The 25,937-nt window shown below is 49.1% G+C and overlaps 1 protein-coding gene and 1 pseudogene across 2 annotated transcripts in view; both read left to right on the top strand.

Annotated features, from left to right (window-relative positions):
* Positions 1-25,937, top strand: part of LOC146799914 (NACHT, LRR and PYD domains-containing protein 12-like) — a 1,343,351-nt gene that overhangs the window by 676,064 nt on the left and 641,350 nt on the right. The window lies entirely within an intron of this gene.
* On the top strand, positions 3,973-25,937 carry LOC146799915 (ribonuclease inhibitor-like; annotated as a pseudogene).

Here is a 25,937-nt window from a genome sequence, read left to right on the forward strand (position 1 = left end):
GCCGCAACTGGCCACCAGTGCCGCGCGGCTGCCGCCCCAACAATAGTGCCACCTGGGGCGGACCGCCCCCACCGCCCCCCCCCCCCCCCCCTAGCTACGCGCCTGGCCTGAGGGTGCGGACCCCAGGTGGAAGGACCAGTGGCAGTTTGGAACTGCAAGGAGGAGGACAGGAGTGGTCAACGTGCACTACAGGCCTGGGGCTACTGCCCCCCACTCTGTGAGACCACGAAGGCCAGAGACATCTGGATGGCCCAGGGGCCAGTCCTGGCCACAACTAGCTAGGGAGCCCCAGTGGGGTGGTTTCGTTGGTCCAGGGAGGATTGAAAGGGAACCATCGGGTTCCAGAGTGGAAGAGAACCTGCAGTTGCGGGCCTACGTCCACCTTTTCTCGCCCCAAGCAGGGAAGACCATCAAGGCATTGATCGGTCTACCCTGGCTTTTGGCTGAAAGGGGGTTATGTTGGACTTGGCCCTTTGTCCCTGAATTTTTTCGTTTTTACAGTGGTAAGGTGCAGGTGCTCCCTTCACCCAAGATGGCTGCCACAGGCCCTCGCTACTGCAGAGTGGCCTGTTCTAGTAGCACCCTAGCTGCCAGGAGCTGGCTGGAACCCCACAACAATGTTGCGACACCAGCCCGCCTTTTTGTCCCATAGGTAGAATGGGGAAGCTCCTGGAATGTGCTGGAACCTTCTAGAAGAGAGGTGGGGTTTTACTTTTGCCGCCTTGGCTAGAGGCCACCTGACCTAGGGCTACTTAAGTGAGGGAGGGAACTTTTTGTAGTTAGTTGGCCAGTGGGGTAAAGCAGAGCTGGAGAATCCACGCAGGAGTGTAGGCGGTAGGGCCTAGCCAGGGACTTATGCCTCTGAGAGTGACAGGATTTAGGTGCTGCCTCTTAAGTGAGTGAGGGACCCTGTGAAACCCACTGATCTTGCCCAGCAGTAGGAGGACCCAGGACACCTCTGCCCAGCCTGAGTAGGAAGGACCTAGTCGCCAACTAACTCCCTACCCCCCTGTAACAGAACCCCTTAAGGGTGCAAGATACATCTGCGCCAACAAGACTTCCTAGAGAAACTGATTGCAGGAACTGAATGCTGAGACTGCGTGTCCAGACTGAACATTGAAACTACATGACAAGCTGATTGTGGAATCGCTGAGGATCAACCAGGTCTTAGCGCTGAGACCCCTGCGCCCCCTGACCTGGCCTGGAATCCCCGGCAGCGTGCTCCGTTAAGCGCGGAGGTCCACTGCTTAATTTGAGCCCCCCCGTGGTGTGGAGGCTGAAACGCGCTCACCGCTGCGGCCCGGAGGTCGGAGGAGTGCCCCCTATCGTCGTGAGGTCTGGGAAGAGGCCCGGGGCCCCGTCGCTGCCGTCGCAGGTGTGGTGAAGGCGTGTGAGGCTGTGACCGGCCCCTCCGTCGCAACAGGATCACCTGAGGACTTCAGAGCCGGTGTGGACGCCTCCCGACGTCGAGCAAGGTAAGCCCAGAGGCTTGGGACTGACCCCGGTGCGCCCCCTACAGGCTGGGAGCCACACCGCACCCTGAGCCCGGGTTCCCTCTCCGTGGGAGTCCCCTGGTCACCACGACTGAGAGACCCCGCCGAGGGAGCTGACCCCTTGTTCTCCATTGACTGACAAGGAGCGTGGTGCCCTACGAACTGCACCGGAGTACGAGAGACTCGCTCCGTAAGACTCGCAGCGCTCTGTTTGAAATGCTCCATTCTGAAGTATTCCTTGCCAATGATTACGAGTAGCGCTCTGTTTGAAATGCTCCGTACTGAAGTATTCCTTGCCAATAATTACGAGTAGCGCTCTGTTTTAAATGCTCCGTTCTGAAGAATGCATGGCTATTGATTACGAGCAGCGCTCTGAGTGAACTGCTCCGTTCCGAAGTATTCCTTGTTATCAACTACGAGCAGCTCTCTGGTCTAGATGCCCCGTTCTGAAATATTCATTGCCAGTTGATCACGAGTAGCGCTCTGTGGAAAAAGGCTCTGCTCTGAGGTATTCACAGCTTAGCGCGTAAAGCGCGGGAATCGCCACTGAGGCGCTACAGGTAACCGAAGTAGCGGTGGGCCCACGAGGTCTGCCCTGGGTCCCTGCACGCCCCAGGAGTGGCGCTACGGTCCCCAAACCCTACCCTGAGAATTAAGATACACGAGGGTGGCCTAGAGCCTTCAAGATACATACTGGTGAATAATCTGCTGGTGAATATGGTGCGGGCGAATCCACTGCTAGTCTAAGTGAAGCTTGCATTGATACCTCATGAATTGCATTTATATCTCATGAATAGCATTTATATCTCATGAATAGCATTTGTATCTCATGAATTGCATTTATATCGCATGAATTGCATTTACATCTTCTGAACTGCATTTATCTTGAACTACTTGGATAAACTTGAAGTATTTGCATAAACCTTTACAGTGTGGCGTCCCTTATTGTGTGTGTTCCCCGTTCCATGAGAGTTGCGTGTTGTATGGTTGCTTTACAAACAGGCCTTTGGGTGCCCAGCCGCTCGTGTCACGTTACCGCCCCATAGGGCCTGGTGACCCCAGGTCCTACAGGACCCTAATCTGGTTCTTACCTATCGGATATGCAATCTGTTTGACTCACTTCACAGCTGCCTATTACAGCTTCTTACCATTGCAACTGTGCTCCTCGTCACCATCATCTCAGCATAGTGAGTGAGCGAGCTTCAAGCTCTTTGTGGCAATCTACAATACACTACCTTCTTCCCAAGCAAACTGGTTTTGTGAAGTCAAGGATAATTTCTGCTTAAACGTGTGACACCGTTCCACGCCCATTAAATCATCCTGCTGCTGATGTTCTTGCTCCCCCTCACCCCTCCAAGGAGTCAGCTGGGTTCTGAAACTTTACCATGAACATCAAGTGCAGAAATTGTATATGAACAGCTTGAATGTTTAATTTGTCGGTTGTAGTGTATTTCTTATACTCCATCTGCTGGACCACTGACATCTCAGTGAAGAGCTATATGTAAATGATGCAGGTGAAGGGAGATTAGTGATACTAATGGGACTTGAGCTGTGAGATCACTGATGAGAAAGAGATAAAGATCAACCCAAATCTATGACAGCCATTCTCCTTCTTTGCTTCATACTCTGCTTCTCATTCTCTGCTTCATACCTTTGCCTTTTCCTCTGTAGCTGCTCTCTCACTGCTTCATGCTGCAAAGACCTCGCCTCTGTTCTCAGAACAAACACATCCCTCACGGAGCTTGACCTGAGCAGGAATGATGCTCTCTCACTGCTTCATGCTGCAAAGACCTCGCCTCTGTTCTCAGAACAAACACATCCCTCACGGAGCTTGACCTGAGCAGGAATGATGCTCTCTCACTGCTTCATGCTGCAAAGACCTCGCCTCTGTTCTCAGAACAAACACATCCCTCACGGAGCTTGACCTGAGCAGGAATGATGCTCTCTCACTGCTTCATGCTGCAAAGACCTCGCCTCTGTTCTCAGAACAAACACATCCCTCACGGAGCTTGACCTGAGCAGGAATGATGCTCTCTCACTGCTTCATGCTGCAAAGACCTCGCCTCTGTTCTCAGCACAAACACATCCCTCACGGAGCTTGACCTGAGCAGGAATGATGCTCTCTCACTGCTTCATGCTGCAAAGACCTCGCCTCTGTTCTCAGCACAAGCACATCCCTCACGGAGCTTGACCTGAGCAGGAATGATGCTCTCTCACTGCTTCATGCTGCAAAGACCTCGCCTCTGTTCTCAGCACAAACACATCCCTCACGGAGCTTGACCTGAGCAGGAATGATGCTCTCTCACTGCTTCATGCTGCAAAGACCTCGCCTCTGTTCTCAGAACAAACACATCCCTCACGGAGCTTGACCTGAGCAGGAATGATGCTCTCTCACTGCTTCATGCTGCAAAGACCTCGCCTCTGTTCTCAGAACAAACACATCCCTCACGGAGCTTGACCTGAGCAGGAATGATGCTCTCTCACTGCTTCATGCTGCAAAGACCTCGCCTCTGTTCTCAGCACAAACACATCCCTCACGGAGCTTGACCTGAGCAGGAATGATGCTCTCTCACTACTTCATGCTGCAAAGACCTCGCCTCTGTTCTCAGCACAAGCACATCCCTCACGGAGCTTGACCTGAGCAGGAATGATGCTCTCTCACTGCTTCATGCTGCAAAGACCTCGCCTCTGTTCTCAGCACAAACACATCCCTCACGGAGCTTGACCTGAGCAGGAATGATGCTCTCTCACTGCTTCATGCTGCAAAGACCTCGCCTCTGTTCTCAGAACAAACACATCCCTCACGGAGCTTGACCTGAGCAGGAATGATCCTCTCTCACTGCTTCATGCTGCAAAGACCTCGCCTCTGTTCTCAGAACAAACACATCCCTCACAGAGCTTGACCTGAGCAGGAATGATGCTCTCTCACTGCTTCATGCTGCAAAGACCTCGCCTCTGTTCTCAGAACAAACACATCCCTCACGGAGCTTGACCTGAGCAGGAATGATGCTCTCTCACTGCTTCATGCTGCAAAGACCTCGCCTCTGTTCTCAGCACAAACACATCCCTCACGGAGCTTGACCTGAGCAGGAATGATGCTCTCTCACTGCTTCATGCTGCAAAGACCTCGCCTCTGTTCTCAGAACAAACACATCCCTCACGGAGCTTGACCTGAGCAGGAATGATGCTCTCTCACTGCTTCATGCTGCAAAGACCTCGCCTCTGTTCTCAGCACAAACACATCCCTCACGGAGCTCGACCTGAGCAGGAATGATGCTCTCTCACTGCTTCATGCTGCAAAGACCTCGCCTCTGTTCTCAGAACAAACACATCCCTCACGGAGCTTGACCTGAGCAGGAATGATGCTCTCTCACTGCTTCATGCTGGAAAGACCTCGCCTCTGTTCTCAGAACAAACACATCCCTCACGGAGCTTGACCTGAGCAGGAATGATGCTCTCTCACTGCTTCATGCTGCAAAGACCTCGCCTCTGTTCTCAGAACAAACACATCCCTCACGGAGCTCGACCTGAGCAGGAATGATGCTCTCTCACTGCTTCATGCTGCAAAGACCTCGCCTCTGTTCTCAGCACAAACACATTCCTCACGGAGCTTGACCTGAGCAGGAATGATGCTCTCTCACTGCTTCATGCTGCAAAGACCTCGCCTCTGTTCTCAGCACAAGCACATCCCTCACGGAGCTTGACCTGAGCAGGAATGATGCTCTCTCACTGCTTCATGCTGCAAAGACCTCGCCTCTGTTCTCAGCACAAGCACATCCCTCACGGAGCTTGACCTGAGCAGGAATGATGCTCTCTCACTGCTTCATGCTGCAAAGACCTCGCCTCTGTTCTCAGCACAAGCACATCCCTCACGGAGCTTGACCTGAGCAGGAATGATGCTCTCTCACTGCTTCATGCTGCAAAGACCTCGCCTCTGTTCTCAGAACAAACACATCCCTCACGGAGCTTGACCTGAGCAGGAATGATGCTCTCTCACTGCTTCATGCTGCAAAGACCTCGCCTCTGTTCTCAGCACAAACACATCCCTCACGGAGCTCGACCTGAGCAGGAATGATGCTCTCTCACTGCTTCATGCTGCAAAGACCTCGCCTCTGTTCTCAGCACAAACACATCCCTCACGGAGCTCGACCTGAGCAGGAATGATGCTCTCTCACTGCTTCATGCTGCAAAGACCTCGCCTCTGTTCTCAGCACAAGCACATCCCTCACGGAGCTTGACCTGAGCAGGAATGATGCTCTCTCACTGCTTCATGCTGCAAAGACCTCGCCTCTGTTCTCAGCACAAGCACATCCCTCACGGAGCTTGACCTGAGCAGGAATGATGCTCTCTCACTGCTTCATGCTGCAAAGACCTCGCCTCTGTTCTCAGCACAAGCACATCCCTCACGGAGCTTGACCTGAGCAGGAATGATGCTCTCTCACTGCTTCATGCTGCAAAGATCTCGCCTCTGTTCTCAGAACAAACACATCCCTCACGGAGCTTGACCTGAGCAGGAATGATGCTCTCTCACTGCTTCATGCTGCAAAGACCTCGCCTCTGTTCTCAGCACAAGCACATCCCTCACGGAGCTTGACCTGAGCAGGAATGATGCTCTCTCACTGCTTCATGCTGCAAAGACCTCGCCTCTGTTCTCAGCACAAGCACATCCCTCACGGAGCTTGACCTGAGCAGGAATGATGCTCTCTCACTGCTTCATGCTGCAAAGACCTCGCCTCTGTTCTCAGAACAAACACATCCCTCACGGAGCTTGACCTGAGCAGGAATGATGCTCTCTCACTGCTTCATGCTGCAAAGACCTCGCCTCTGTTCTCAGCACAAACACATCCCTCATGGAGCTCGACCTGAGCAGGAATGATGCTCTCTCACTGCTTCATGCTGCAAAGACCTCGCCTCTGTTCTCAGAACAAACACATCCCTCACGGAGCTTGACCTGAGCAGGAATGATGCTCTCTCACTGCTTCATGCTGCAAAGACCTCGCCTCTGTTCTCAGCACAAACACATCCCTCACGGAGCTCGACCTGAGCAGGAATGATGCTCTCTCACTGCTTCATGCTGCAAAAACTTCGCCTCTGTTCTCAGCACAAACACATCCCTCACGGAGCTTGACCTGAGCAGGAATGATGCTCTCTCACTGCTTCATGCTGCAAAGACCTCGCCTCTGTTCTCAGAACAAACACATCCCTCACGGAGCTTGACCTGAGCAGGAATGATGCTCTCTCACTGCTTCATGCTGCAAAGACCTCGCCTCTGTTCTCAGTACAAACACATCCCTCACGGAGCTCGACCTGAGCAGGAATGATGCTCTCTCACTGCTTCATGCTGCAAAGACCTCGCCTCTGTTCTCAGCACAAACACATCCCTCACGGAGCTCGACCTGAGCAGGAATGATGCTCTCTCACTGCTTCATGCTGCAAAGACCTCGGTTCTGTTCTCAGCACAAACACATCCCTCACGGAGCTTGACCTGAGCAGAAATGATGCTCTCTCACTGCTTCATGCTGCAAAGACCTCGCCTCTGTTCTCAGCACAAACACATCCCTCACGGAGCTCGACCTGAGCAGGAATGATGCTCTCTCACTGCTTCATGCTGCAAAGACCTCGCCTCTGTTCTCAGAACAAACACATCCCTCACGGAGCTTGACCTGAGCAGGAATGATGCTCTCTCACTGCTTCATGCTGCAAAGACCTCGCCTCTGTTCTCAGCACAAACACATCCCTCACGGAGCTCGACCTGAGCAGGAATGATGCTCTCTCACTGCTTCATGCTGCAAAGACCTCGCCTCTGTTCTCAGAACAAACACATTCCTCACGGAGCTTGACCTGAGCAGGAATGATGCTCTCTCACTGCTTCATGCTGCAAAGACCTCGCCTCTGTTCTCAGAACAAACACATCCCTCACAGAGCTTGACCTGAGCAGGAATGATGCTCTCTCACGGCTTCATGCTGCAAAGACCTCGCCTCTGTTCTCAGAACAAACACATCCCTCACGGAGCTTGACCTGAGCAGGAATGATGCTCTCTCACTGCTTCATGCTGCAAAGACCTCGCCTCTGTTCTCAGCACAAACACATCCCTCACGGAGCTCGACCTGAGCAGGAATGATGCTCTCTCACTGCTTCATGCTGCAAAGACCTCGCCTCTGTTCTCAGAACAAACACATCCCTCACGGAGCTTGACCTGAGCAGGAATGATGCTCTCTCACTGCTTCATGCTGCAAAGACCTCGCCTCTGTTCTCAGAACAAACACATCCCTCACAGAGCTCGACCTGAGCAGCAATGATGCTCTCTCACTGCTTCATGCTGCAAAGACCTCGCCTCTGTTCTCAGAACAAACACATCCCTCACGGAGCTCGACCTGAGCAGGAATGATGCTCTCTCACTGCTTCATGCTGCAAAGACCTCGCCTCTGTTCTCAGAACAAACACATCCCTCACAGAGCTCGACCTGAGCAGCAATGATGCTCTCTCACTGCTTCATGCTGCAAAGACCTCGCCTCTGTTCTCAGAACAAACACATCCCTCACGGAGCTCGACCTGAGCAGGAATGATGCTCTCTCACTGCTTCATGCTGCAAAGACCTCGCCTCTGTTCTCAGCACAAACACATCCCTCACGGAGCTTGACCTGAGCAGGAATGATGCTCTCTCACTGCTTCATGCTGCAAAGACCTCTCCTCTGTTCTCAGAACAAACACATCCCTCACGGAGCTCGACCTGAGCAGGAATGATGCTCTCTCACTGCTTCATGCTGCAAAGACCTCGCCTCTGTTCTCAGCACAAACACATCCCTCACGGAGCTCGACCTGAGCAGGAATGATGCTCTCTCACTGCTTCATGCTGCAAAGACCTCGCCTCTGTTCTCAGAACAAACACATCCCTCACGGAGCTTGACCTGAGCAGGAATGATGCTCTCTCACTGCTTCATGCTGCAAAGACCTCGCCTCTGTTCTCAGAACAAACACATCCCTCACGGAGCTCGACCTGAGCATGAATGATGCTCTCTCACTGCTTCATGCTGCAAAGACCTCGCCTCTGTTCTCAGCACAAACACATCCCTCACGGAGCTCGACCTGAGCAGGAATGATGCTCTCTCACTGCTTCATGCTGCAAAGACCTCGCCTCTGTTCTCAGCACAAACACATCCCTCACAGAGCTCGACCTGAGCAGGAATGATGCTCTCTCATTGCTTCATGCTGCAAAGACCTCGCCTCTGTTCTCAGAACAAGCACATCCCTCACGGAGCTTGACCTGAGCAGGAATGATGCTCTCTCACTGCTTCATGCTGCAAAGACCTCGCCTCTGTTCTCAGCACAAACACATCCCTCACGGAGCTTGACCTGAGCAGGAATGATGCTCTCTCACTGCTTCATGCTGCAAAGACCTCGCCTCTGTTCTCAGAACAAGTACATCCCTCACGGAGCTTGACCTGAGCAGAAATGATGCTCTCTCACTGCTTCATGCTGCAAAGACCTCGCCTCTGTTCTCAGAACAAACACATCCCTCACGGAGCTTGACCTGAGCAGGAATGATGCTCTCTCACTGCTTCATGCTGCAAAGACCTCGCCTCTGTTCTCAGCACAAACACATCCCTCACGGAGCTTGACCTGAGCAGGAATGATGCTCTCTCACTGCTTCATGCTGCAAAGACCTCGCCTCTGTTCTCAGAACAAACACATCCCTCACGGAGCTCGACCTGAGCAGGAATGATGCTCTCTCACTGCTTCATGCTGCAAAGACCTCGCCTCTGTTCTCAGAACAAACACATCCCTCACGGAGCTCGACCTGAGCAGGAATGATGCTCTCTCACTGCTTCATGCTGCAAAGACCTCGCCTCTGTTCTCAGAACAAACACATCCCTCACAGAGCTCGACCTGAGCAGCAATGATGCTCTCTCACTGCTTCATGCTGCAAAGACCTCGCCTCTGTTCTCAGAACAAACACATCCCTCACGGAGCTCGACCTGAGCAGGAATGATGCTCTCTCACTGCTTCATGCTGCAAAGACCTCGCCTCTGTTCTCAGAACAAACACATCCCTCACGGAGCTTGACCTGAGCAGGAATGATGCTCTCTCACTGCTTCATGCTGCAAAGACCTCGCCTCTGTTCTCAGCACAAACACATCCCTCACGGAGCTCGACCTGAGCAGGAATGATGCTCTCTCACTGCTTCATGCTGCAAAGACCTCGCCTCTGTTCTCAGCACAAGCACATCCCTCACGGAGCTCGACCTGAGCAGGAATGATGCTCTCTCACTGCTTCATGCTGCAAAGACCTCGCCTCTGTTCTCAGAACAAACACATCCCTCACGGAGCTTGACCTGAGCAGGAATGATGCTCTCTCACTGCTTCATGCTGCAAAGACCTCGCCTCTGTTCTCAGAACAAACACATCCCTCACGGAGCTCGACCTGAGCAGGAATGATGCTCTCTCACTGCTTCATGCTGCAAAGACCTCGCCTCTGTTCTCAGAACAAACACATCCCTCACAGAGCTCGACCTGAGCAGCAATGATGCTCTCTCACTGCTTCATGCTGCAAAGACCTCGCCTCTGTTCTCAGAACAAACACATCCCTCACGGAGCTCGACCTGAGCAGGAATGATGCTCTCTCACTGCTTCATGCTGCAAAGACCTCGCCTCTGTTCTCAGCACAAACACATCCCTCACGGAGCTTGACCTGAGCAGGAATGATGCTCTCTCACTGCTTCATGCTGCAAAGACCTCGCCTCTGTTCTCAGAACAAACACATCCCTCACGGAGCTTGACCTGAGCAGGAATGATGCTCTCTCACTGCTTCATGCTGCAAAGACCTCGCCTCTGTTCTCAGAACAAACACATCCCTCACGGAGCTCGACCTGAGCATGAATGATGCTCTCTCACTGCTTCATGCTGCAAAGACCTCGCCTCTGTTCTCAGCACAAACACATCCCTCACGGAGCTCGACCTGAGCAGGAATGATGCTCTCTCACTGCTTCATGCTGCAAAGACCTCGCCTCTGTTCTCAGCACAAACACATCCCTCACAGAGCTTGACCTGAGCAGGAATGATGCTCTCTCACTGCTTCATGCTGCAAAGACCTCGCCTCTGTTCTCAGAACAAGCACATCCCTCACGGAGCTTGACCTGAGCAGGAATGATGCTCTCTCACTGCTTCATGCTGCAAAGACCTCGCCTCTGTTCTCAGAACAAACACATCCCTCACGGAGCTTGACCTGAGCAGGAATGATGCTCTCTCACTGCTTCATGCTGCAAAGACCTCGCCTCTGTTCTCAGAACAAACACATCCCTCACGGAGCTTGACCTGAGCAGGAATGATGCTCTCTCACTGCTTCATGCTGCAAAGACCTCGCCTCTGTTCTCAGCACAAACACATCCCTCACGGAGCTTGACCTGAGCAGGAATGATGCTCTCTCACTGCTTCATGCTGCAAAGACCTCGCCTCTGTTCTCAGAACAAACACATCCCTCACGGAGCTCGACCTGAGCAGGAATGATGCTCTCTCACTGCTTCATGCTGCAAAGACCTCGCCTCTGTTCTCAGAACAAACACATCCCTCACGGAGCTCGACCTGAGCAGGAATGATGCTCTCTCACTGCTTCATGCTGCAAAGACCTCGCCTCTGTTCTCAGAACAAACACATCCCTCACGGAGCTCGACCTGAGCAGGAATGATGCTCTCTCACTGCTTCATGCTGTAAAGACCTCGCCTCTGTTCTCAGAACAAACACATCCCTCACGGAGCTTGACCTGAGCAGGAATGATGCTCTCTCACTGCTTCATGCTGCAAAGACCTCGCCTCTGTTCTCAGAACAAACACATCCCTCACAGAGCTCGACCTGAGCAGCAATGATGCTCTCTCACTGCTTCATGCTGCAAAGACCTCGCCTCTGTTCTCAGAACAAACACATCCCTCACGGAGCTCGACCTGAGCAGGAATGATGCTCTCTCACTGCTTCATGCTGCAAAGACCTCGCCTCTGTTCTCAGAACAAACACATCCCTCACGGAGCTCGACCTGAGCAGCAATGATGCTCTCTCACTGCTTCATGCTGCAAAGACCTCGCCTCTGTTCTCTGAACAAACACATCCCTCACGGAGCTCGACCTGATCAGGAATGATGCTCTCTCACTGCTTCATGCTGCAAAGACCTCGCCTCTGTTCTCAGAACAAACACATCCCTCACGGAGCTCGACCTGAGCAGGAATGATGCTCTCTCACTGCTTCATGCTGCAAAGACCTCGCCTCTGTTCTCAGAACAAACACATCCCTCACGGAGCTCGACCTGAGCAGGAATGATGCTCTCTCACTGCTTCATGCTGCAAAGACCTCGCCTCTGTTCTCAGAACAAACACATCCCTCACGGAGCTTGACCTGAGCAGGAATGATGCTCTCTCACTGCTTCATGCTGCAAAGACCTCGCCTCTGTTCTCAGAACAAGCACATCCCTCACGGAGCTCGACCTGAGCAGGAATGATGCTCTCTCACTGCTTCATGCTGCAAAGACCTCGCCTCTGTTCTCAGCACAAACACATCCCTCACGGAGCTTGACCTGAGCAGGAATGATGCTCTCTCACTGCTTCATGCTGCAAAGATCTCGCCTCTGTTCTCAGCACAAACACATCCCTCACGGAGCTTGACCTGAGCAGGAATGATGCTCTCTCACTGCTTCATGCTGCAAAGACCTCGCCTCTGTTCTCAGAACAAGCACATCCCTCACGGAGCTTGACCTGAGCAGGAATGATGCTCTCTCACTGCTTCATGCTGCAAAGACCTCGCCTCTGTTCTCAGAACAAACACATCCCTCACGGAGCTTGACCTGAGCAGGAATGATGCTCTCTCACTGCTTCATGCTGCAAAGACCTCGCCTCTGTTCTCAGAACAAACACATCCCTCACGGAGCTCGACCTGAGCAGGAATGATGCTCTCTCACTGCTTCATGCTGCAAAGACCTCGCCTCTGTTCTCAGAACAAACACATCCCTCACGGAGCTCGACCTGAGCAGGAATGATGCTCTCTCACTGCTTCATGCTGCAAAGACCTCGCCTCTGTTCTCAGAACAAGCACATCCCTCACGGAGCTCGACCTGAGCAGGAATGATGCTCTCTCACTGCTTCATGCTGCAAAGACCTCACCTCTGTTCTCAGCACAAACACATCCCTCACGGAGCTCGACCTGAGCAGGAATGATGCTCTCTCACTGCTTCATGCTGCAAAGACCTCGCCTCTGTTCTCAGCACAAACACATCCCTCACGGAGCTCGACCTGAGCAGGAATGATGCTCTCTCACTGCTTCATGCTGCAAAGACCTCGCCTCTGTTCTCAGCACAAACACATCCCTCACGGAGCTTGACCTGAGCAGGAATGATGCTCTCTCACTGCTTCATGCTGCAAAGACCTCGCCTCTGTTCTCAGAACAAGCACATCCCTCACGGAGCTTGACCTGAGCAGGAATGATGCTCTCTCACTGCTTCATGCTGCAAAGACCTCGCCTCTGTTCTCAGAACAAACACATCCCTCACGGAGCTTGACCTGAGCAGGAATGATGCTCTCTCACTGCTTCATGCTGCAAAGACCTCGCCTCTGTTCTCAGAACAAACACATCCCTCACGGAGCTCGACCTGAGCAGGAATGATGCTCTCTCACTGCTTCATGCTGCAAAGACCTCGCCTCTGTTCTCAGAACAAACACATCCCTCACGGAGCTCGACCTGAGCAGGAATGATGCTCTCTCACTGCTTCATGCTGCAAAGACCTCGCCTCTGTTCTCAGAACAAACACATCCCTCACGGAGCTATACCTGAGCAGGAATGATGCTCTCTCACTGCTTCATGCTGCAAAGACCTCGCCTCTGTTCTCAGAACAAACACATCCCTCACGGAGCTTGACCAGAGCAGGAATGATGCTCTCTCACTGCTTCATGCTGCAAAGACCTCGCCTCTGTTCTCAGAACAAACACATCCCTCACAGAGCTTGACCAGAGCAGGAATGATGCTCTCTCACTGCTTCATGCTGCAAAGACCTCGCCTCTGTTCTCAGAACAAACACATCCCTCACAGAGCTTGACCTGAGCAGGAATGATGCTCTCTCACTGCTTCATGCTGCAAAGACCTCGCCTCTGTTCTCAGAACAAACACATCCCTCATGGAGCTTGACCTGAGCAGGAATGATGCTCTCTCACTGCTTCATGCTGCAAAGACCTCGCCTCTGTTCTCAGAAGAAACACATCCCTCACGGAGCTTGACCTGAGCAGGAATGATGCTCTCTCACTGCTTCATGCTGCAAAGACCTCGCCTCTGTTCTCAGAACAAACACATCCCTCACGGAGCTTGACCTGAGCAGGAATGATGCTCTCTCACTGCTTCATGCTGCAAAGACCTCGCCTCTGTTCTCAGAACAAACACATCCCTCACGGAGCTTGACCTGAGCAGGAATGATGCTCTCTCACTGCTTCATGCTGCAAAGACCTCGCCTCTGTTCTCAGAACAAACACATCCCTCACGGAGCTATACCTGAGCAGGAATGATGCTCTCTCACTGCTTCATGCTGCAAAGACCTCGCCTCTGTTCTCAGAACAAACACTTCCCTCACGGAGCTTGACCAGAGCAGGAATGATGCTCTCTCACTGCTTCATGCTGCAAAGACCTCGCCTCTGTTCTCAGAACAAACACATCCCTCACGGAGCTTGACCTGAGCAGGAATGATGCTCTCTCACTGCTTCATGCTGCAAAGACCTCGCCTCTGTTCTCAGAACAAACACATCCCTCACGGAGCTCGACCTGAGCAGGAATGATGCTCTCTCACTGCTTCATGCTGCAAAGACCTCGCCTCTGTTCTCAGAACAAACACATCCCTCACGGAGCTCGACCTGAGCAGGAATGATGCTCTCTCACTGCTTCATGCTGCAAAGACCTCGCCTCTGTTCTCAGAACAAGCACATCCCTCACGGAGCTCGACCTGAGCAGGAATGATGCTCTCTCACTGCTTCATGCTGCAAAGACCTCGCCTCTGTTCTCAGCACAACACACATCCCTCACGGAGCTCGACCTGAGCAGGAATGATGCTCTCTCACTGCTTCATGCTGCAAAGACCTCTCCTCTGTTCTCAGAACAAACACATCCCTCACGGAGCTCGACCTGAGCAGGAATGATGCTCTCTCACTGCTTCATGCTGCAAAGACCTCGCCTCTGTTCTCAGCACAAACACATCCCTCACGGAGCTCGACCTGAGCAGGAATGATGCTCTCTCACTGCTTCATGCTGCAAAGACCTCGCCTCTGTTCTCAGAACAAACACATCCCTCACGGAGCTTGACCTGAGCAGGAATGATGCTCTCTCACTGCTTCATGCTGCAAAGACCTCGCCTCTGTTCTCAGAACAAACACATCCCTCACGGAGCTCGACCTGAGCATGAATGATGCTCTCTCACTGCTTCATGCTGCAAAGACCTCGCCTCTGTTCTCAGCACAAACACATCCCTCACGGAGCTCGACCTGAGCAGGAATGATGCTCTCTCACTGCTTCATGCTGCAAAGACCTCGCCTCTGTTCTCAGAACAAACACATCCCTCACGGAGCTTGACCTGAGCAGGAATGATGCTCTCTCACTGCTTCATGCTGCAAAGACCTCGCCTCTGTTCTCAGAACAAACACATCCCTCACGGAGCTCGACCTGAGCAGGAATGATGCTCTCTCACTGCTTCATGCTGCAAAGACCTCGCCTCTGTTCTCAGAACAAACACATCCCTCACGGAGCTATACCTGAGCAGGAATGATGCTCTCTCACTGCTTCATGCTGCAAAGACCTCGCCTCTGTTCTCAGAACAAACACATCCCTCACGGAGCTTGACCAGAGCAGGAATGATGCTCTCTCACTGCTTCATGCTGCAAAGACCTCGCCTCTGTTCTCAGAACAAACACATCCCTCACAGAGCTTGACCAGAGCAGGAATGATGCTCTCTCACTGCTTCATGCTGCAAAGACCTCGCCTCTGTTCTCAGAACAAACACATCCCTCACAGAGCTTGACCTGAGCAGGAATGATGCTCTCTCACTGCTTCATGCTGCAAAGACCTCGCCTCTGTTCTCAGAACAAACACATCCCTCACGGAGCTTGACCTGAGCAGGAATGATGCTCTCTCACTGCTTCATGCTGCAAAGACCTCGCCTCTGTTCTCAGAAGAAACACATCCCTCACGGAGCTTGACCTGAGCAGGAATGATGCTCTCTCACTGCTTCATGCTGCAAAGACCTCGCCTCTGTTCTCAGAACAAACACATCCCTCACGGAGCTTGACCTGAGCAGGAATGATGCTCTCTCACTGCTTCATGCTGCAAAGACCTCGCCTCTGTTCTCAGAACAAACACATCCCTCACGGAGCTTGACCTGAGCAGGAATGATGCTCTCTCACTGCTTCATGCTGCAAAGACCTCGCCTCTGTTCTCAGAACAAACACATCCCTCACGGAGCTATACCTGAGCAGGAATGATGCTCTCTCACTGCTTCATGCTGCAAAGACCTCGCCTCTGTTCTCAGAACAAACACTTCCCTCACGGAGCTTGACCAGAGCAGGAATGATGCTCTCTCACTGCTTGATGCTGCAAAGACCTCGCCTCTGTTCTCAGAACAAACACATCCCTCACAGAGCTTGACCAGAGCAGGAATGATGCTCTCTCACTGCTTCATGTTGCAAAGACCTCGCCTCTGTTCTCAGAACAAACACATCCCTCACAGAGCTTGACCTGAGCAGGAATGAACTCTGAGACTCTGGAGTGAAAGCGCTGTGCGAAGGGTTGGCATATCCAGACAGTGCGTTACAGAGAGTGTGGTAAGGAACATCTCATTTCCTTTTTAGTATTTTGATTGAGTTAATGGAGTGTTTTAGGCATTTTAGGTAGAAGTCAAAGCATTCAGACATAGTGTCACTTACCAGGTGATGAGGCATAGGAACATTTGCCTTAGTCCTGCCCTAGTGCAGACATACAAGCAGCAGTAACTGGTGCATTGGCACATTTCCAGTAGTGTATCCTCAGCTGTTTTAGAAGCATGCACATTGCCATGTTAACATGTTCTGAATAGCACAGAGAGGATACATTCCATAAGCATTTAGAAAATAGTTTCAATTTCTTAGTAATGTTTTCAAGCAGCCGAAAAATAACTATATTATTTAAAGTTTACAATTTTGGCACTTGGGAATACCTGACGCATGGGATGGTGATAGAGAATGAGGCACTCTGGCACACGTTGTACAGAATGTCGCCATAAGATTTGAGAGACATACTGACTTTGATTCTTATTTATCTTCCTATCACATGCAGAGATTATCACTATCACCTAAAGTTAGTATGGAACCAGTGTATGGAAACAAAGCATATAAATCCTGCTTAAAAACTTAGGACTCAGTGCATGCCTTTCTCTCATTCACCAACAAATTAAATTAAATTGATTTCCAGTTAAGTTAAATGAAATAGAGAAACTCTCCCACCAGCCCAAAGAATTCTCAAATATATTCTGGCATTAGTTGGATGATAGGAGTCTTCCCCAGCTAATCACCAACAAAATGAAAATTGTGGTCAAACAAGAGAGACGTTATTGAAGACCTCCAGACTATAGAAAGAAAAATGGAGTTCCACTTTTTCTCCAGCAGCCATAGCTCCACAGTACCTTCAGGCTATCCAAATGGCATGACCCCCAAGCAAACAAACATTACTTATCTGTAACTGGATTTCCTAATAGAAATTGCAACCTCTCCTTCACCAGTGTGAATATTAATGGTCTTCCTCAAACCAAAAAAACCTTATGTTGGAAGGTGTACCGTGGACAACCAGGGATAAGTGCCTTTTCACCCTTTTGATTTAGTAAAAGTAACTTGAGAGAAGTCACTTCAATTCTCCTGTATAACAGTAGGTTATTGCTCTAGTGCAACTCCAGGCAACCTAATATTCAAAACACAAAATGGAGCAAGCAAACTTACCAGATGTTTTAAGGATGTCTCTCACACGAAGTGTCTAAAAAAAGCCTTTCGGTTTTTTTTAAAAAGATCCCTCACCCACCATCCTAGCTGATTGCATACTTCATCATTAGGGTCCCACCAGAGACACCTAGTTTTGATGTCCGATGATGACGGTGCTGGTTTTTTTGTTATGGGGTGATTCTTTTCTTCAAAAGAGGTGAGAGGGTGAGTTAAAATTGTCTCCTTGGTTGCCAACCTCACCTTGTATACATTTTAATAATGGCACCCTTATACAAGGTTCAAATCAGTGATAGATGTTTGGTGAGGAATTAGTGACCTCTAACATCCCACAGCCAGCTAGACATGTTTCAGCTATAATATCAGTACACAACTTACGTAGGTTTTTATGGTTACTCCATTTGAATTCCTGTGTGGAAATAAAATAAAGAAAAGAGGTACATAACAAATAGTACTTTTAGTAGTCAAAACAAATAAGGGTAAAAGCTGAGCGCCCCGTGTGCTTCTGCCATCATACATTCCGTCCCATAATTGAAGGAACCGTTGTGCCCCTAAGGAAAAAGATAGCAAATGCTATGCGTAATGCTGCATTCCGCTTCATGCATACTATTCATAAATGCGGGTACTCATCTGCCTTGTGAAACAGTCTATGCATGGTGACGTTTTACATGCACTATAACATGTTTTCAAGGGCAATGTTAGCGGCATGCATCGCTAATTATAGTAAGACTCATTATTCAAATGGTTTACTTATGTGCACATTGCTACTTCAAATCGGTCATGCATCGTGCTGTATATACGCAGTGCTCATGAAAATAACATGCACTGTTATGAATATGTGAGGCAATTTTGGCCTTTATCGTTTGATCATGAATGAGATCTTGCAATTTTCGAATAGTGACATTCACACCACACACAATACACCACATTATTAAAAATTGTAAAGATAGCATAGGTAGTAATTTGCTACCTTGATACTCTGGGGGTATGAGCCCTGTAGTCACACACTGTCAGAATCCCATACCCGTTAGTGACCCTGTCGGTAAATACGAATAGCCAGAGAACAAAATGATTATCCTGCATGGAAATGTTTGGTGGGCAGTACCCCTGGTGTTGTTCAGCTCGGTGTGGCCTTGTCAGTGTCGGCCCTCCTGTAAGTGATGGCGCGTTGCCTATATAGGCGCCACCCCAGTGCACTGACGTCAGTTCTTTTTGTTCTGCACCAGTCAACGCAGTTCCAGGAAGAGCTTCCCCCAGTCTTTTTATGAAGATTTTTTCAAAACTTTGTCTCCTGGTGCATCAGGATGTCCACTCGGAAAGCCGGGTTTAAACCTTGTAGCATCTATCATCAACAGATGTCGGTGACAGGCCCAAATTTAGTGTGATTCTGGTGCTTGGAGCGCGACCACGACACCAAGGCCTGTGTCAAATGCTGCACCATGCAACCCCAGGCCTTGAGGGAGTGGCCCCTCAAGCTCCTTATCACGTGAATCACAAGATCTCCATTGAGACGAAAGTCCTGAGATCATTCTTGGAGCCACTCCTTGCGCTCGTCGTCAAAGATATTGAAATCTGGTAAGTCCCACAGGCACAAGAAGAGCAAGAAGTTAAAGAGATCTTCAACTTCACCAAATCATCTGACGAGATGAGGGAGTGTCAGCATTCGAGGCTTAGCTCTGTGGTGGAGTTTGCACCTGGGCCGTCTCCTCGCCTTCCAGTGTTTCCAGAAGTGATCCCCAGCCAGTTATGAGAATTCATATTTGGGCGCCCATCCCTACTGAAGCACCTTTGGGTCGCTCAGGATTGGGACCGCTTGGGAGGGCCACTCTACTGCCAATGCCCCCGGCACCGCCGACACCCCAAAGCTGTGCATACCTCATTGTCATCTGTCACTTCGACATGGAGCACGATGGGTGTTGGCCAACATGGGTACTGACAGGGGGGCAGACCCCTCATGTAGAGTTAGTCCCTAATTCTTTTGAAAGGCCTTGATTGGGTGATGATGGATACCAGTTAGAAGATCACAAGGACAACTGGTATGAAGATCTGGGGGAATGCCAGTGGACTGGACACCTCCCCAGACACTGACCTGGTCTCTCCCCCTACTGTGGCTATGGGGGAAGCTGCCTCATTCACAATTTCGATGCAAAGGGTGGCTGTGGTTCTAGAAGTTATGCTCCCTTCAGTGGCAGTCAATACGAACGTCTTGACTAAGGTGCTTCAGTCTTCAGCTGAAGCATTACTCCAATTGCCTGCGGCCATCGCCCCACCCCAAGGTACACTAGTTTCCTCAACCAGCACCCCACCTGTAGAGCTTGGTGATTCAGGCGCATTTCCTACCACTCTACCGGATAGGGAATCCAAAAGGCTAGACACCTTTGGGAAGAGGATGTTCTCTTCCTCTAGCCTGGCACTGCAGTCAGTGAACCCTGCGCGCCTCTTGAGACAATACTCCCATGCCATCTGGGACTTGTTTGCCCAAGTGCTGCCAATGGTCTCTGAGCCATATTCTCTCAATCAGTTGCTGATGGGAGGGATGCAATCAAGTTCACAATATGATACGTACTGGATATGACCGACTCACTGGGCCGAGCTTTTCCCTCGCCAATGATCTTTAGACATCACACCTGGCTGAGAACCACTGGCTTCTGAGGAGATTTCCAACCTTCGCTCATGGATAAGGCCCTTGGTTGGCTCTCGGTTGTTTAGAAGAAGGTGGACTTAGCGCTAGATCGCTTCAAGGACAGCAGAGCTACTTACAACCAGGTCCTTGGGTCTTTCCATGGCTCCTTGCCAACCTCAGCCTACCTTTTGCCCCTTTCGTGGTCACCGAAGGGGCTTCCATCCACGTATTTACACACCCAGCCACCATGTCCAGCAAACCTCACAATCTTTTTGTGGTAGAGGAAATGGTTCCCACAGACCACATAGGACAGGCGCCCAGAGGACAAGTGAGTCCACCACCCACCTGGCAGCAGCAGCTTCCAAAGCCCTTTAGTATGCCCTCCAACCACAATGGACATCCAGTGGGGGCAGGATACGCCATCACCTGCACCCCTGGAGGTCAATAACATCAGACCGTTGAGTTTCACAGCTAATCCAAAGGGGCTACTCCCTCCCCTTTGTGACCACCCCCTCAACCATGCTACCTACTTATGACAGACTGATGGAGGACCACATCTCCTTGCTCCATCAGGAGTTGTTATCTCTCTTGGCCAAAGGAGCTATAAAGAAGGTGCCGGCATCAGAATTAGGTTGTGGTTGCCTGTGGCCATCATCCTGTTCTAGACCTGCACCTTCGCAGTCTCTTCCTGAAAAAGGAGAAATCCTAAATGCTTACACTCGTGCAAGTTCTGTCTGTCCTGGTCTCAGGAAAGTGGATGGTATATCTCGACTTACAGGATGCTTATTTTTACATCCACATCTTGCCTGCTCACAGGCGTTACCAGCGATTCACGGTTGGCCATGATCACTTTCAGTTTGACGGGCTCCCTTTTGGCCTACCAGAGATGCTTGGGTGTTCACAAAATAGACGGTTTTACCTTCCACCAGACACCTGCGGTCTGCCTCCCTGGTCTTCGCCACCGCTCCCCCATCCCTCGTACACCAGCCGAAGGATGCTCCTTCTCCCACCTCGCTGCCATGGTCTGGAACGGCCTCCCCATCCATCTCTGAATTCTACCTACTTTGCCAAATTGAGGAGTGGCCTCAAGACCTGGATGTACTAGAAACCCCACCCCACACAGCGCCTGGATACCCCCAGGGTGATTAGCGTGCACTACAAATATTGATTGATTGATTAATTGATTGATTGATTGATTGATTGATTGATTGATTGATTGATTGATTGATGGGGGTGGTCACAGCTCATTTGTGGAGGTCAAAATTCCTATCTTTCACTATCAAAATGATTGACTGTTGAATGTGGGCGCACCCGAGACAGTCGTCTCTCATTTAGAGGCTATTGTGACCCATCTGCACTCACTGGGTTCACTATCAACGTGCCAAAGTCACACCTGACTCCTTCTTAAACCTCCCTTTTGTTGGAGCTGTTCTAGACACAGTGCAGTTTCCGGCCTGTCCTCCTGAGCAGCGAGTCCAGGAGATTCAGGCTAAGATACAGATGTTTCTGCCTCTATAGTGTATTTCAGTGAACTGACTCTGAGGCTGTTGTGCCTCATGGCCTCCTGTATCCTTCTTGTTTCACATGGTGTTTGTACCAAATATTGGGAAAAAATATTGTGAAGCAAAAATATAATTTGAAGAATATCGGGATGTCAAAATATTATCAACTGGAATATCGAAGTTAAAATATTGTTTTAAGTGCTGTTTTAATATCGTTGTAAAAAATATTGATGTAGAAAATATTTTATGTAATAATAATTGAAAGTGTTAATTAGTATGTAATTTATTGTGGTATGTTTAGTTCTATATGTTTATTATTATTTTTTATTTCTGCTTTTAGTAAGATCATTTAGCAGTTACGAAATTGTTAAAATTTGTACTTTTAGTTTTAATGTTAATAAATAAGGGTTTTATATATTTTTTTTGCTGTGAGATATTGGGTTTTTAGAGGATAAGGGTGGGGAGAGATTTAAAAATTGTAAATTTAAAGTACATTTTATGTTAATTACGTTAATGATATGCAAATTATTATTTTACAATTTTTACGTTTATTTTGTTACATTAATATTTGTAATACATTGTAATTTATAATTAAAAAATATATAATTGTATTAATTAAAAAATATAACAATATTTAAAAAAGTATTTAAATTATAAAAATATTAAAATATATATAAACCATTTATTTTAATAAAGTCAAATAAATAGAGCTTTTTTTTATATAAATGTAAGAAAATGTATTAATTAAAAATTATGACAAATATTTTATATGTTTGTTTAAAAATGATAATTTATATGAAAAGTGTATTTTTACTATTTTCATTTGAATAAGATGGTCATATATTTTTTATTTTATGATAATTTTTGATTGTTATTATTTTACGGTTTAAAGTTTAGGAATGGTAGTAAATATTTCAAAAAATATATTAATATTATTACTAAAAATATTTGCTTTATATGTTAATGGGTAAATATGAATATATAGGTATGTAATTTTGGTTAATGTGTTTTATGTTACATTGTAGTTTATTTTATATTTTTGTGTGTGAATATGGAGTATCGATTGTCTACATAAAATGTTTAATTTGTAGTACCTTGTATAAACTGTCTTAGATTCTAGTAGAAATAGTGCATTTCTGCTTTTTATCTTCTACCAAATAAGGTTAGATTGGAGTGGGAATAGTGAATGTCACACATTTAGGGCCTCATTACGATGTCAAGCGGACTTGCTTCCGCCCGACACCATATTAGTATGGGAACCACCCTGCCACTGGTCGGGTGGCTCCACATACCTAATTACAATGCGACTGCACATGGTTCGTTCTCAAACTCCCATTTCCCTATGGGAGCTTGGGGTGCGGCCGTAGCACAAGCTCCCATAGAGAAATGGGAGTTTGTGTGAATCCATGCCCCGTTTTGCTCATGGTGCCTGCCACACGGTGCAGGGATTCACAGGGGGGCACCACAGGTGCTCCTTCGGCCTCAAACTGAACAACAGGGGCGCGTTTCCCATGTAAGGGCACGCGGCGCGCGCGCACACAAATCACGACTTATCTGCTTCATGGGCGGTGTCCGCTCATCTTCGAGAACCGCGAGCGCTGCGTAGACTCTGCCAACCAACGCAGCGCGGCCCAAACACGGTGCGAGTGCCAAGCAAGGCTGCCGCCGTCTGGTATTGATTCTGGCGCAGATGGATCATGTAACTGCGGTCCCTAATTGCGACCAACGTAATTCAGGCCAGCCCGTCCAAGTGGGACGGCTCAAAAAGCCAAGCAAAGACGTCACCGACACCTCTTTTCCAATGGCTGGCCACTGTTTAGCATAAACGGTGACGCCGGCCAATGGAAAAGAGGGGCGGGGCTTAATGCCCCTTACAGAAAATCCCTCAAGACATTAAAACTCGCCGGGCGAGACTGTGCATGCGCGCAGCTACGCCAGGCGAGACCTAAAAAGGAAACTTATCGCAAAGAAACAAAAAAAGCAACGAAACAGATGAAAAGTAAATACCATACTTAGGACATTAAGAAATCACCATGCTGTTTTCCAGATCTTGGACATAAACCTCCAAATAACGTGGCGATCTGTGAGTTCTAGGTTGACTTACTTCACTAGCACCTACAGGAATCGCACAGTTACCTCTCACCGGAGTAGAACTGATATCCACTCTTCTCTCACTCAAGTCTCCACCACCACTCACACCAGGTCTCCTCACTTCACTTAAAAAATGTGTTCTCTCCGTCGCATCTCCACCACACTCTCACCAGATCTTCTCACCCCACTCGCAGAGTTTCCTAGCAACTCCTCATCATTTGCCAAAATAAAACTGCTTATTCCCCCTTGAACCTCTTCACCCTTGACAATGGCACTGTCCCCCTTCTGGTAAAGTGCTACTTTGCGAAGATTCTATTTGTTGCCATTCTCTAACACAACATAACTCACAAGTACCTCCCTAACTTTGAATGTACCCCAACATTTGTACAGTCCCCTACTCACCCTTCCATGCTTTATCTTCTCCCAATCTCCAGCTTTCACCAAAGCTTATACCTCCTTTTGTTTGTCCTCTACTACTGACACACTTCCGTTGTCAGCCAGCCAAGCAGGTGTCAGCTTTGTACCTGCTTTTCTCCTCATTTTTTCAACAGGGGATACGTTAATCACATTATTTACTGTTGTGGGATGTGCCCAAATCATGAAGTTCACCATTTCTTCCACATCGCTGCCACCTTGGTTCGCCACCCAAATCACACCCTTGACCAAACGGTTGGCACTTTCCACAATCCCATTGGCTTGAGGGATGTATAGCACAGTGCAGTGCGATTGTGCTTTATTCTACAACTTTCCAAGTATGCCCTCATCTCTTGAGAGGCGAGTTGTGCCCTATTTTCTGTGATCAAGAGATGGGGATAACCTTCCTCGACGAACACTTTCTGCAAACTTTTAATGGTAATTTTGGTAGTCTCTTCGGATACCAACTTGTCTATTAACCACTTGAAGTGCACATCCACCATTACAACAGCATTCTTGATCTCCCCTCTCACACCACACATAGAACCTCTGAAACCCAAACAAACCGTACTCCAGGGTTCACCTGGATCACCAATATGGACCTCTACTGTCTGAACACCCTTTTTGAGTCCTTTTTTACTCTCTCTGCGTATCCCACATCTTTCCATTCAGATCGTCACTTGATCATCCATACCTGGCCACCAGAAGTTTTCATTCATACTTTTCTTTGTCATGGTTTGCTCCAAGTGACCCTCGTGAGCTAGGCTGATAATTCTTTCCATCAAACCCTCTGGCGGCACAAATTTATCATTTCTTGTAATTACATGCTTGCTGTACAGCGTCAATTCATCTAACACCTGCATGTATGGTCTCACTGAAGGAGCAACAATGCCTTCCCTCCTTTCCCTCCAATCATCAATTCTTTACACCCTCAAGTACAAGGTCTTCTTCCATACGTTTATTCCATTCAACAGCAGCGAAAGTCCACCTGCACACTCCTCAACATCCGTCAAACATACTACTGCCCTATCTTAGTCTTTGGCCAAAACACCTTGGCCATTCACCTCCGAACAATCCAAGGACAACCGTGAGAGGCAGTCTGCCTGGGCATTCTTCCACCCTGGAATGTGTTTGATCCAATACCTATATTCTAGCAGCCTCGATACGAGCCTAGCCAATTTAGCTTACCATTATCCTGGCCCACTTGAAGTCAACACCTTAACCAATAGTTTGTGATCCGTACAGATAAAAAATTGCAAACCCCACAGAAAAGTTCTAAACTGTTCTACATTCCATGCTGCAGCCAAAGCCTCGCGCTATATCACTGAGGAGTTCTGTTCACTATCAGTCAACGAGTGCTAACCAACCAGTCTTTTCTCCTCCCCTGTGCACTTGGGATAAAACTACCCTACTCCACAAGCGCTGGTGCCCAAAGTTCAAATGGAACTTGTCCAGGTATCAAATGGAACTGGAATGCCTATCCTCACACAAATCCTTACTCACTATGTCAAACGCCTCTCGTTACTCCTCTTCCCATTTAAAAGTACAGCCTTTCCTCAACAGTCTCCTCAAACCTTCAATCTTTCCTGCAAAATTGCTGACACACGTCAAATAATATTCAATAAGACCCATAAAGGATTCCAACTGGTCTTTCTCACGGGTAACTGGCACTGACCTTATAGCCTTGAGTAGATCACTTTTGAGCTTAACCACCTCCCCCAAAATTGTATGACCTAAATTTTCAATCTCATTGACCAGGAACCTTCACTTATCTGACATGTTGGCCCAAAAGGTGAGCTTCAAAGGAGAAGCAGTATTTGAGGGTGAAAGGAAACACTTGTGA

The sequence above is a fragment of the Triturus cristatus genome, chromosome 8, assembly GCF_964204655.1.
Source record: "Triturus cristatus chromosome 8, aTriCri1.1, whole genome shotgun sequence".
Lineage (NCBI taxonomy): Eukaryota > Metazoa > Chordata > Amphibia > Caudata > Salamandridae > Triturus > Triturus cristatus.